At 34.6% G+C, this 12,809-nt stretch overlaps 1 long non-coding RNA gene across 2 annotated transcripts; it reads left to right on the top strand.

Annotated features, from left to right (window-relative positions):
* Positions 1–5,878: 5,878 nt before the first annotated feature.
* Positions 5,879–9,483, top strand: LOC133303513 (uncharacterized). Of its 2 annotated transcripts, none has more exons than XR_009750485.1 (3): positions 5,879–6,187; positions 7,246–7,296; positions 9,084–9,483. It is a non-coding gene; the product is annotated as an uncharacterized LOC133303513 (long non-coding RNA). The 2 variants fall into 2 exon arrangements; XR_009750486.1 differs by having other exon boundaries at positions 7,246–7,300.
* The last annotated feature ends 3,326 nt before the right edge of the window (positions 9,484–12,809 follow it).

The raw sequence follows: 12,809 nt of genomic DNA, 5'->3' as shown, positions 1-12,809 counted from the left end.
GCATGTCACTTACCATTAGAGTGGGAATACAAAGCCTATTGGGGTCTTGCAAAGCTGAATATAGATTACAAACAATCTTCTGAGAATAGGTTGCTTCAGTTAAACAACTTAGATGAATTTAAAATGAACTCATATGAAAATGCTAAGTTGTACAAGGAAAAAATAAAACGATGGCATGATAATCTAATTCAGGAAAGGTGTTTTGAGCCAGGCCAAAAAGTGTTGTTGTTTAATTCTAGGCTTAAGCTTTTTCTTGGCAAACTGAAATCAAGATGGTCTGGTCCCTTTGAAATTGTAGAAGTTTTTCCACATGGGGCAATAGAGATTCAGTGTCACAAGGATGGTAGAAGGTTCAAGGTAAATGGACAGAGATTAAAAATCTATCGAGGTGAACCAGTGACCAGAGACAATGCAATTGTTCCTCTGGTAGAACCTTCTTAATCATTCAATATTTTGTTGCAGTAGCTGTTAGTTAGTTAGAATATATGTTTGTTTGTTTTGTTTTGTATAAGTCTTCATGAGTCTGTAGTTTGTCACATAGGTGTTGTGGTATACATGCTACGTAGGAGTCTTTTTTTTTACCGTCATATGATAGTGATGTTGTAACAGCCCGTTGTACACCGGTATTGTTAACATTAATTATGATATTAAGCGCAGTTACAATCACAACAATTCTTTTATAAAAATGCGAATAAATTTTTTCCGATTATTACGCGAGCATTTAAAACATAAAAAGCGTAATAATTAAAAGCTGTGACCGTAACCGTAAACTCTTGCGGAAGACTTATTTAAACTATTTTTATAACTTACTTTACTTATTATAAATTACTAAGAGATTCTCATAAACCCACTTAGCCAATTTCAACATTTACGTCTTTACTTACTTGAACATGGTTCACTCCTAATTTTTTTGAGAACACACCGCTCGCAACCAAACTTTCTTCTCAGATTATATCTTTGTCTTACTTAATTTCCTTTTCAACAAGCTATCACACGCTCAATTCGGAGCTCATTTGCTCCGGTTATCGCCGTTTGAAGTTGGATAAGCAAAATAGCCAACCAACCCCAAAAACAGCTCTAAACCTCTTTCACTCCACGAATTACTGCAGTCAATCCACTCATTCAATTGCTCCCAAATATTTACACCATAAACTAGACACCTCGATCTTCGATTTGATATATCATACCCTTAATTTGACTGAGAAACGAAGCGGGAATTAATTTTCCAAAACAGGACCAGAACTGCCTCAAATGCAGTGGGCACATGAGCGGTCTGCGTTCCTCCAATTTTTCAAGGTCGAAGATCAACCCAGATTTTTCCCAATTTTGGCACAAGATAGAGGGCATCTCCACCTTCAAAATAGCGTATGGAACGTCCCTATTGGACCTCTATGGAGGGAGATATGCTCTCCCAAAGTTCTCCTAAAATCTGCCAATTCTACAGAAAATTCGCTAGAGTTTCCTTTGTTTTTCCAATAATCCCAAATTTGTAAAAGAACATTTAAGCCTCAAATGTACCTAATAATCACATGATAATACAATAATAATCCAATGGTTGGCACACACAAAGACCAACAACGCCTTGGGGCACTTACAACCCAATCCAGTTTATAGTTATTAGGCATATAGTTCATATTAATCATCCTTAAGTAGTTGCAATCACTAACACCTTTTTCATGCATATTTTCATCATACATATAATCATAACCTAAAATAGGCCTAAGGCCCTTCCATCATAAATAGACATGCATCAAATACGATTACAATATTGCTTTACAACTTACAACTTGAAACTTAAACTTTAACTTACATTCTTCCAATATTACAACTTAAATTCAAATGACAACATAACCAAATACATAACTACTAGACTTAGGCAAAATGGCTTGAACAAATATGCTAATGAAGCTCATACCACATACATATGAGATGTTCATGCCCTAAGTCTAGCCTAGGCCACACGGCCAACAAAATGCAAAATGTGAAGCACTCCACTGCTCACTCTGCGGGCCTCTTGCCCGCTGCTCCGGCTCCACTGCTACCTCCTGAAATAAATTCCCCGAGACGGGGTGAGATATACGAATATATCTCAGTAACCAAGAGGTTCTGGAGAAAACTCCACCCAATGGTTCACTTCGATGCATATCAATAGAATAAAACAACCACTTTGAAAACGGGATATAACAAGGGATTTAGAGAAATGGGGAATATAAAGATACAAACTATGACGATACGAGATGGTAACCCCAATTCCACGTACGCCCTGGGCATATATAAGCCCTATGGGTATCATCCAAGGTGCGTTCAAAGAAACCACAACCATGATGCCTCAACCATCCAAAATGCCAAAGACATTCCTAGTGTGCTCCTACCCGGATCACACACCATGACCCACGGTCAACTGGAACTCTCTCCTGGAGACCTATCCAGCGGAAGTCCGAAACTGCCCGAAGGCTAATAAAACTGTCTACTGGCCAGAGACTCGGTACATAAGTACCCATTGTAATAATGCATGCATGCTCATGTGTTCTATACTACTCATACACACTTCCTACCGTTGCCATCAACTGGCAAGGTGGAACAGAAAAGGGGAACAAGCCTCAGTACCAAGAGGTTACCTTAAATATTGTTTTCACAAACTCCGCAGCAGCTTATCCCTCAACTTGGTACACAACAGAATGCCTACACAGAGGACATTCCCAATCTCTTATAATTCAAACAATACATGCTAATTTACAATTATACATGCATTGAACCAATTACATACATCAATCCACTTGGTCCAGGACCAAGGGCAACTCCCAGATTCAAGTTTCAGGATTCAAGTCAACGTACGGCAACCTATACAATTACGTACATCCATCAGTACGCGTCAAATAGCATCAAAACGCAAAATCACAAAATCATCCCCTTCATCCTTGAAGGTTCGGCCAAACTAGTGTTAATTTGAGATTTATTTTCTAAATTTTCTTTCTCATTTTGTTACGCCTCATTAGGTTGTCAAGAGGCCAATTCAAGTGTCGTTCGTCATTTTCGGGTCGAATTACATCAAAACGTGAAAACCGCAAAATCCCCCCTTCCTCCTTGAAGGTTCGACCATCTATGTGTTATTTGGGGATTTATTTTTCTAAATTTTCTTTCTCATTTTATAACGCTTCCTTAGGTTGCTTAGAGGCTAGTTCAATCCTCGTTTTTCCGTTTTACGACATTTACGCCTCGTTTTGCGAAATATTTCACTCTAAGTTCTTTATGCCAACTAAGCCACTTATTATTTTTGCATTGATTCTTCCACTTGCCAATCACCACACAACCCATCTAATTACCTTTTTAACACATAATTCATCACTCAAACAATTTCCAACAACATCAATTCCACAATTTTCCTTTAAAGTCCAAGTTGCAACCTATGGCAATTCTAGGATTTCCATTCACTTTTACTCACTCCACATCTCACACAACCACATTATATCATCATATAATCATACCACAATTCATCAAACAATGCCTCAACACAAAATTCCAAAGTCCCAAATTCATGACCTCAAATTCACCAAGTTAAAATCATCACATTTCACCTAAAATTTTTATTGCATCTCTAGCATTAATACATCATTCTAAGGCATTATCATCTACTAGACATTTTCCATTTGAGCTCTCTAACACAACTATTCATCAAATCAAAGCTTTAGGTTTTCAAAACTCAATCACAAGAATCAACCAATAAAAAGGTGTAACAACTCACTCAAATGCTAGGCAATGGGCTCCTCCTACACATACTCCACCATTGGAGCATTGCAAAGCTCCATGAACATCAAATTTCACAAGTGAGCCGCGGCCTTGAGGGAGAGATTCCGAGAAATGCAGCTGGACTCAGGGCTTGGGAGGGCTACCAATGAGTCTAGAAGGTGATTTCCATTGGATTTCAACACAAAAACCAAAGGATTTGGTGGAGAAATGGCTAAGTTAAGGTCCAAAGAAAATTTTGCATAGAGAGGAAGGGGGAGGGGCTGTGCGCGGCTGAAGGGAGAGAGAGGGGAGTGAGAGTGATGAAGGAATAGTGTTTTGATGATGTGTTTAAGTGAATTTCAAGTGGGGTGTGTCCCACGCCACCTCACGCGATTCAAAACGCGTCAAAACTCTCACTAAACGTCCGTAAATTCAAAGTCTATTTAGAAACTCTAATTTTTAACATTAACTATTCCACTTTAATTAGGCTTGATCAGATGAATTCGGAGTCCTCCATTCGTTGGGAGAAAACATTGTTTTAAGCTATCGCGCGCGCCGTTGGCACGCTTCCCCAAAATGACTTACTTTCATCAAATTTTATCAACAATCATATTTCCTAACTCATTAGACCATTTGTAACTCATATTTGAAACCTAGAGCTCAAAATTCAACTGACACATTTTACGGAGCAATCGTAACGCGGTATTTTTACCCGCGAAAAACACTATTCACTGATTTTTTTGAAACTTGCCTATCCACTCATTTTTTTGTTCTGAACCCATTTCCAGGGTTATTTTTACCATCTGAGACCTTCTACTCAATTTTTATCTTCCTAGGGTTGCGTGTTGGCTAATTACCATTTTGCCATTTCTTTGTATTTTGGCCTAATCTTTAGGATTTTCACTGAATCTCCACTTAATTACACACTTAATGGCTTAAATACTTAATTTAAAATTGTGAGGTGTTATAGATGTCTTCTAAAACCAATAAAAATTGTTCTGTGAAATAAAAAAAAAGGGAGTTGACTGAAGAATTAAGATGGTCCAGAATTGCTGAGTATGAACTGTGAGAGTGAGCAAATAATTAAGTTTGGGGTGAGTGACTATTTTAAGTCACACGTGACTTGAATGGAACCAAAATGAGCAATTAAAAAAAGGATAGTTTAGCTGAGAGGGTGTCATGGGCTTTTGTTCATGTTTGTTCTATTTGCTGTCCATAAAAAATAAAAAATTATATATAACAAAATGGCTAGCGTAACACACTATGCGTAAGTACCAATATTGAATTTTTTTATTCTTTATTTTTTATTTTATTTTTTTATTTTTATTTATTTTTTTGAAAGTTAACATGAATTGGGGGTGAAGTAGAATTTTTGTTCAGAACATTTCAAACTGATGAACCCAATAATTTTTTTTACAGTAAGTAGAATCACTTGTGCATTGGGTTTCTATTAATTAATTAGGCCAAATAAAATAAAACACTTAAGGGGTTTAATAAAACCATTGTTTGAAATAAATTGGGCCATTCTTGTGTGCCAGCCCAATTATATTCAACCCATTATACTCATATCCAATTTATTTTTTATTTTTTTATTTATTTTAAATCTGACAATGGTCAGAAGTTTCTCTTCCTCAATATCTTACCTTTCTTCCTACCCAACCCCCTCTATACAAATCAATCTTAGTTTGTTGGTCCAGATGTAAAAATCTCCTGATCGAGGAGTGTTCCTTTTACTGCAGAACCATTTTTAATGGTGGTGTAAAAGCCATTAAATGCATCTGAGCTAATATCCAATAGCTTGTGCATAAAGTTGCACTGTTTGACAAGACCACACCCCGATCACGCAGGCTTTACCAATAAAAAAATATAAGTAAATACAAAGGGTATTTATATTTTTCTTTCTTTCCCACCATCTTTAACATAACTTTGTGTCATTTTTAATGAAATTACGTCGTTTTGGTGTGTTTTGTCATTTTTTTCTAATTTATAAAATTAGAAATAAAAAAAAAATGGAAGAGAGAATGTTAAAACACACCAAAACGACGTAGTTTCATTAAAAATGACATAACTTTGTGTCATTTAAAATGACAAACATTTTTTCCTTTTATTTATTTCTCTTTCTCTCTTCTCACACCCATTTTGCTAAGTTCACTCACCATTGAGACACAACGTACTTCAACCTTACCAGACCCTCTTTAGTTTCTCTTCCACTATTCAGATAGATTCTCCCTTTTCGTCAATCTCTTCATTCCTCTTTTATTTTATTTTTTTCTTTCTACACCGAGTGTCGTCGAGCACGCCAAGCAGGAGTTGGAGCAACCTAATTTGAAGCCATACTTCCACCATCGCTCAACCTTGCCAGGAGAAAATTCCACCTTCGAGCCGTTCGTTGGAGCTTCTGAACCAAAAATTCTCAGCTTTGCTTTCCTCGCCATGTAAGCAGTCAAGAAAGGGAATAAAGGTTTGATATTTCCAAAACCCTAACCCTCTCTTGCTTTGGGTTGTTTCACTAACCTCCCATTTGAGCCATACCCATGTATCGTTTGGTTCTCTTGAGATTAGGCTAGGGGTCTGATTTGAGAATTTGGATGTTCTGATTTATTACTATTACTAAAAAAAGATACCTAACCCCCTTTTTATTAATTTTTAGTTTTTATTTTTCTTCTTTCGTCTAAGATATTAAATTTCTCCTTCCATTACAGATTTTATATATAAAATTTCTTCTACTTCATATATTTATATTTTATTTTTATGTTTTATTTTTTGAGTCCTTGCCATCACCGACCTGTATTTCCTTATCCATCTTCTATGATAACTAATTTCTCTTTCCTATGTTCACTGAGTTAAGAAACCATCTTCGTATAACTTGAAAAAGGATATCCTTGTTTGATTACATTATGTTGCGTTGTGAAGTAATGATGTTTGAACTGGATTGCCTTCTTCTAATTATTTTATTTTATTTTTACAGCATATTATCTGATTCTTGTGGTCTATATTGATGCATACTTTGAGATAGTGTGAACAGAACGGATCAATGGGCTTGAGACATATTTTTATGGGATGTAGACTTGAGTAGTCTCCATTTTCTGTAAGGCATTACATCATAACCTAAATGGCTACTCAAGCTATTTTTTAATGGAATATATGGTTTAAATGGATACCTGTATTGCTTGACTACTTACTAATAAGGTTTGGGCAGCATATGCATTCTAGGATTTCATATCATTTGAGTAAGTATGACTTGAATTTGTACATCTGCACATGTTTATATTTTGTGGTACAATGGACGAACCTATATTTACTTTATGTGTGATAGATCTTTATGGTCAAATTGTTCTGGAGATGCCTGCTACCACCACCTGGATTTTGTTTAAGCTATATGGTAGAAGTTTTCCTGTGAGAAAGTAAATAACATTTAACTATCTTGTGCTTATGGGATGGATAGATCAATTGGCTGCATTGTTTGTAAAAAATATCTAAACATGAGCTAAATTCTGATCTATTTTTCTTTGCTAACAGCATTATTTGCTCACTGATTCATATTTCAGTACATCGGCAGCCCAATCTCTTGTTGGTACCCATGTTCTTAATTATTTATTTATTTTATTTTTTTCAATTTATAGTTTTTTATATATATTTATGCTCTGCTGTGAGGACCCAGCTTAATTTTAAGTTTGGGGTGATTATATGTTGTTACCAACAATTTACTGATTATTTGCTTATTGGTCCTTAAAAATGATTAAAATTCACTATGTTTTGAATGCTTGATTAGCTTAGTGGTAACTTGGAAATAATTTATAACCTGTATTTAACATTTTCGCTGCTTAAGTATAATCAGATTTGATTAAATTAATTCCTAGTCAATTAAGGATTTAACTTAGTTAATCAGTATTTATATAAGCTGAAAATCAATTTACATGCCATAAAAAAAAATTTGTGATCCCTAATTTGCTGATTCACTAATAAACCACTGGATTAACAACCCATGTGAGGTATTTGAACCTAAACACTCTATTCCTTTGTGAGTGGTCATTGTATATTGGTGTTTTGAATACTGCACTCTGTTTGGATGACTAATATGTTATTTCTGTGTGATTGGGGCATTGTTTCTGAATGTGTAGCCTAGAGCCAAAAGCTTCACCCTTTAATTATATCCCTTGGTCCCTATATTTGAGCCATAAACCTTTCTTTTCTGATTATGTACCCTGATATTATAAGCCAAACTCCTTGTCCACCTTATATGGCTATCTTAGTATTTAGCTAATTCTCATTAGTTTAGAAATACAGCAAGCTAAATAAGGCAAAGGGAAATTGGTTGTGTAAAAAAAAAAGAGAAGGGAAAGAAAAAGAAAAGAGGGTCAGGAGGTAAAAAAAATAATAATAAAAAATATTCGAAGAAAAAGGGGAACAAGTGATGTTATAAAAGGAGTTCTTTTTCTTTAAAAAAAAAAAAAGAGGTTGAATAAATAGAGATCTTTGAGCTTGCTGGAGTAAAAAAGGAGGGAAAGAGGCAAAAGTAAAAATTGTGAAGGTGATCAATAAAAAAAGGGAGGAGAAATTCAATAGTTTCCCTTTGTCTTGTTTAGGCAAAAATAAAATCGTAAGAAGGTAATGAGGATTAGTTAGACACTAAGGGTTAGCTTAATTAGCCAAGTGACCAGAAAAACAAAAATCCTAGCTCTGCCTCATTACAAGCCTTAAAGACCCTTTGATGGAAGTAGCATATTGGACTTCAAGTTTCTAAATGGTAGTGTAGGTTGGAAGCATTCATACATGATGATAATGAGTGAACTTCCTTATAAAAAAAGAGAGTGTGATTGATTGAATATGTCTGGAAAGAAATTCAGTGGAATGTCAATTGAATCAAGTTAAGTTAAGGGTTGCAACTGTTTGAGTGTGCATGAATTTTTGATTGAATGCTTATATAATTGTTGATTGACTGCAGTTGGATGATTAATTTGATGTAGGAATTGGTTAATATTAAGCCTGGTCAATGCTTTAAGAAGTGTTGTTTTGCATAGATGGTTAATAAATTTAATTGAGTTATTAAAATTAAATATGTGTTGTTATGTGACTGTGTATTTGAGCTAACAGGCTATTTTCTGAGTAAAAGTTTGTCTGATTGCTTGAGAGCAAGCAATTACTTAAGTTTGGGGTATTTTGTTAGCACTAAAAAATATATATATTTATTGTATTATTTTATGTTATTTAAATCTCTTTGGGCTGTTAATAATTGATGTTTCAGGTAAATGGGCACAAAAGAGGATTAAAATGGCCCAAGTAAAAAAGAAGGTAAAAAATAGAAGAGAAGTAATTGGCTTGTTTTCTTACATGTTTTATTTTATTTTTACTTTCAGCTCAGAAAATAAATGAAGAAGGCACGTTGGTCAATTGGAAGGAACAATTCAGAACCATTGGATGAAAAAGAAGATGGACGGCTATTGATAGGAAGATTTTTGTTTTAGTTAACTTTTGTGGATTGTAAAAAATAGGGATATACTTTTTCCGTAAGAGAATTTTTTTGAGATCAAGATTTTCTTCAATGTTCGTTACTGTTTTTAGAAGACTTTGTGTGTGTTGAGAGTTTGCTGTTTTAGAAGACTTTGTGTGTGTTCTTCACTTCTTGAGCTCTTCAAGATTCATAATTTCAAGCATTGACAACGCTAAGGAAGAAAGGATCGAGGAAGTGCATGCAAGTGAAGATTCAAGATCCTAGCTCTAGTTTAGGAATCGGTACCTTGATTTGAACGATTACTTTGATTTTACTTCTTAATGCATGTTTTCTTTTTCTTTAATATTTGATTTGCTGTTTCTGAATATGAGTTTCTAGTTCTTTTCTTTTTTTGGGTTTGTCAAAATGATTGGGTGAAATTTTTAGTGTGCATTACTATTTCGTTTATTTTATTCGTTTCATACTTTCATCTTCTTAACTCAAGAACTCCCTGGGAATGGGTGTTGAGTATTTCAGCAAAAAGAAATTGGAAAATGGATTTTTGTTAAGTGTTAAATGAACCCTTTTGGTTAGGGATAATCAAAGGAGTTTTCTGATATAAATTTCTATAGGGTTCAAGAAGCTTTGGGAAAAGTCCTTCTTGAACCTTATTGCTGAACCTGGAAAGTTTCAGCTAAACTTGTCGTAGTAACTCAGAAACTGAAATAAACATGTTATAGCATTGTACGAATTTACAGTAATGCAATTACTTTTATCATCCATGATTTGAGATATACCCAGAAGTTTTTAATATTGATAAATTATTTTTATACTTTTCAGATCAGTTTTAATACTTGATAAAGACTAAAAAAAATTCTTGTTCTAAAATCAATTAAATTTCAATTCAAGAACCTTTAATTCAGAAGACTACAAAGAAAATATTTCAACCTGTTCTATGAGAACGATAACTATTTCTTGTGAAAAATACTATCCCTTTACAACATCTAAAGCAAAATTAAATTCGTGTCCAGGAACAAACAATAAGGAAAATAGAAATAGCCACACAAATTTAGAAGGAAAAGAAGCTCTTGACCTTTTACTCTATCCATCTCTCTTTCCTTGTCTGCATGGCTTGTTCCTAGTCTCCTTTACACGTTGAGCTTCGCTCCTTCGCATGATCATTACATTTCCGTCCTTGTTCCACCAAATCTTTCCACACAATCCTTTCATGCCTTGTTGTCGTCTTGTGTAATGATTGGGATTTGGGGTTTCCTTTTGGATTGATTACACAACGTGGTAGGTTGGTAATTCAGTTGGTGTGGAGAAATTTTGGGAATTTTTGTGGGCCGTGGTGAAGGAGTGAAAAGGGGGTCAGGGTTGCAATGCGAAGTGTTGGCAAAAAGCTTCGAAGTATATAGCCCAAGAGTTCCTCCCCGTTTTTCTTCTTTTATTTTTCTTTCTTTTAATTGTTCTGCTCTTTCTTTTAATTGTTCTGCTCTTCCATTTTTCTCCAAATTTGTCCTTTTGCCCAGTTGGTGAAATGGGGTTCTCAATTAGGCTTTGAATATATTTGTGTTGGTTATCATTGGTATTTTGCATGCAGGTTATTGATGTCGGGATCACTAAAAAATTAACTGGTATCTCGCACTTAGGTGAGTGGGCTGGGATTTGAGAGGCAGCCCCTGCCCATAGAGATTAGGTATTATTGTGGATTTCTGGTTTATTGTAAAAAAAAATTTCTTATTAGTTTGGACTTAGGCTCATGGCCCATAAACAGTTGTTGTTAGTATTTCTAATTCTATTTATATTTTCATTGAGTGATTTGTAACGAGTGACGGTGAGCTAAATATAGTACAGACAAACTGGACCTAGTCTACGTTAAGTAAATCAAAATAAATTATTGTGTCAATTCTCTCTTTCTCTTTTTCTTTGTCTATTCGTTTGCGATTTGTGTATAATTATCGATTTTCAACAATTTACATCCCAATGAAAAATTAAATCTGCACAAGAATTTTTCATTTTAGCATCAGATAAAATCACACCCAAAATAATCTTTTTTTTGTCTTTTTTTTTTTTAAATAACATCAGCCGAATTAAATAAAAAGTCTCTTATTAGAGAGTCGACAATGCTCATGGCAAAAGAATGAGCCTTGCTTAGAAAGTCGATTCTAAAGACGCGATCAAGTTTGATCCGATTTTGAGATGATCATCCGGGTACTCGAATTGAATTTAACTAATTTAATATTATTTATTTATTTTATACAACGATGCTGTTTATTTTCGTTTAGTTCATCTACTCCTCTTCCTTCTCTTTGCCGATAGTGGGCCTGTCCTAGTAGGATCGGTACAGTCCATGAATCATTTAGAAAAGAAGCAACACCAAATATACCTATTTGCACGTTGGATTCTTTGTGCTTTTCTATGCATTTTTGTACAACAATTTTCCTGACACTGTGCATTTTTAAATTCCAAATACTGCTTTCCACACTGTTTGATTTTTTTATTTTTTATTTGGATAAAAGGAAAATTCCACACTGTTTGATTATTCCAACATCATCCCCTTCGCGATTTTTATTAATTAATTTATTTGTGCTTCCTTTGTTTCAGCTGAGGAATCATTGCCGCGAAATTTTAATATAGCGCAAATTGAATGGGCGAGAAAAAACGAAAAACAAAGTGGTATTCAACAAAGGAATTACAAAATGTTATCGAGGATAAATAAACAACTGAAAATATCTAAAATGTTGACATGCATATAACCAAATTTTAGAACTGGTTTAGCTCACTATGATAGGATGATTAATGAATGTAAATTTTAAATTTTGGCTCAGCATTACTCTTATTTTAACCATTTTGTCAAAATTACATCCGACAATGATGGTGTTGAGATATATAAAAAATCATTAATGTAGTTTCACCTAACAGTTTAAACTTTTGGGTTGAATTGGTTCTTTATATTGTATCAGAGCCTCGGTGTACCGGGTTCGCTCCCCGCTTTCTTTCTAGTAGAATTTCTTTTTTCGCACAGGTAGGTGGGTCTGTGCATTGTCCACCCTTCAAGCCCAGTGGGCTCTCGTGTGAGGGGGCATGTTGAGATATATAAAACCATTAATGTAGCATCACCCAACAGTTTAAGCTTTTTGATTGAATTGGTTCTTTTATATATCTCAATAGATGATAGCTTAATTGGCGCTAGGGAACTCAGCATATAGGGGTAAGAACATATTATAATCTTATCTAATGGTGGAGATTTGCAGAATAAAATAAACCTTTTTTTCTTTTTCTTTTTTCTCCTCATTGTCTCCCACACTCTTTCTCTCTCCTCCTCTTTCTCTCTATCGATTTGCGTAATTTACAACCTGAATTTATATTTGAATCTAAATTCATGCAATGATTAATGGCATGATAGTTTTGCCGGATGAGTATAATTTTCAAAATTTCTTGAATTTGATATAATTGAACACGGCAGAAACCACACACAAAAAAAAAACTAAAACCACGAATAACCCTTCATCTGAATTAATCCACTATTACCTTAACGTTTCTACTTTGCTGTTGAAATTTGAAATGAATCAACTTATCTCCTTCTTCTTATCTTGTTTTTCATCTTGAAGTGGGGAAAGAATCTTTGTTCTCTCTATGTCACGCCCAA

This window comes from Gastrolobium bilobum, unplaced genomic scaffold (genome assembly GCF_033153095.1).
Source record: "Gastrolobium bilobum isolate Gb01-03AN ecotype WA unplaced genomic scaffold, APGP_CSIRO_Gbil_v1 utg911, whole genome shotgun sequence".
NCBI classification, from domain to species: Eukaryota; Viridiplantae; Streptophyta; class Magnoliopsida; order Fabales; family Fabaceae; genus Gastrolobium; species Gastrolobium bilobum.
This window is presented reverse-complemented; position numbering and strand designations above follow the sequence as displayed.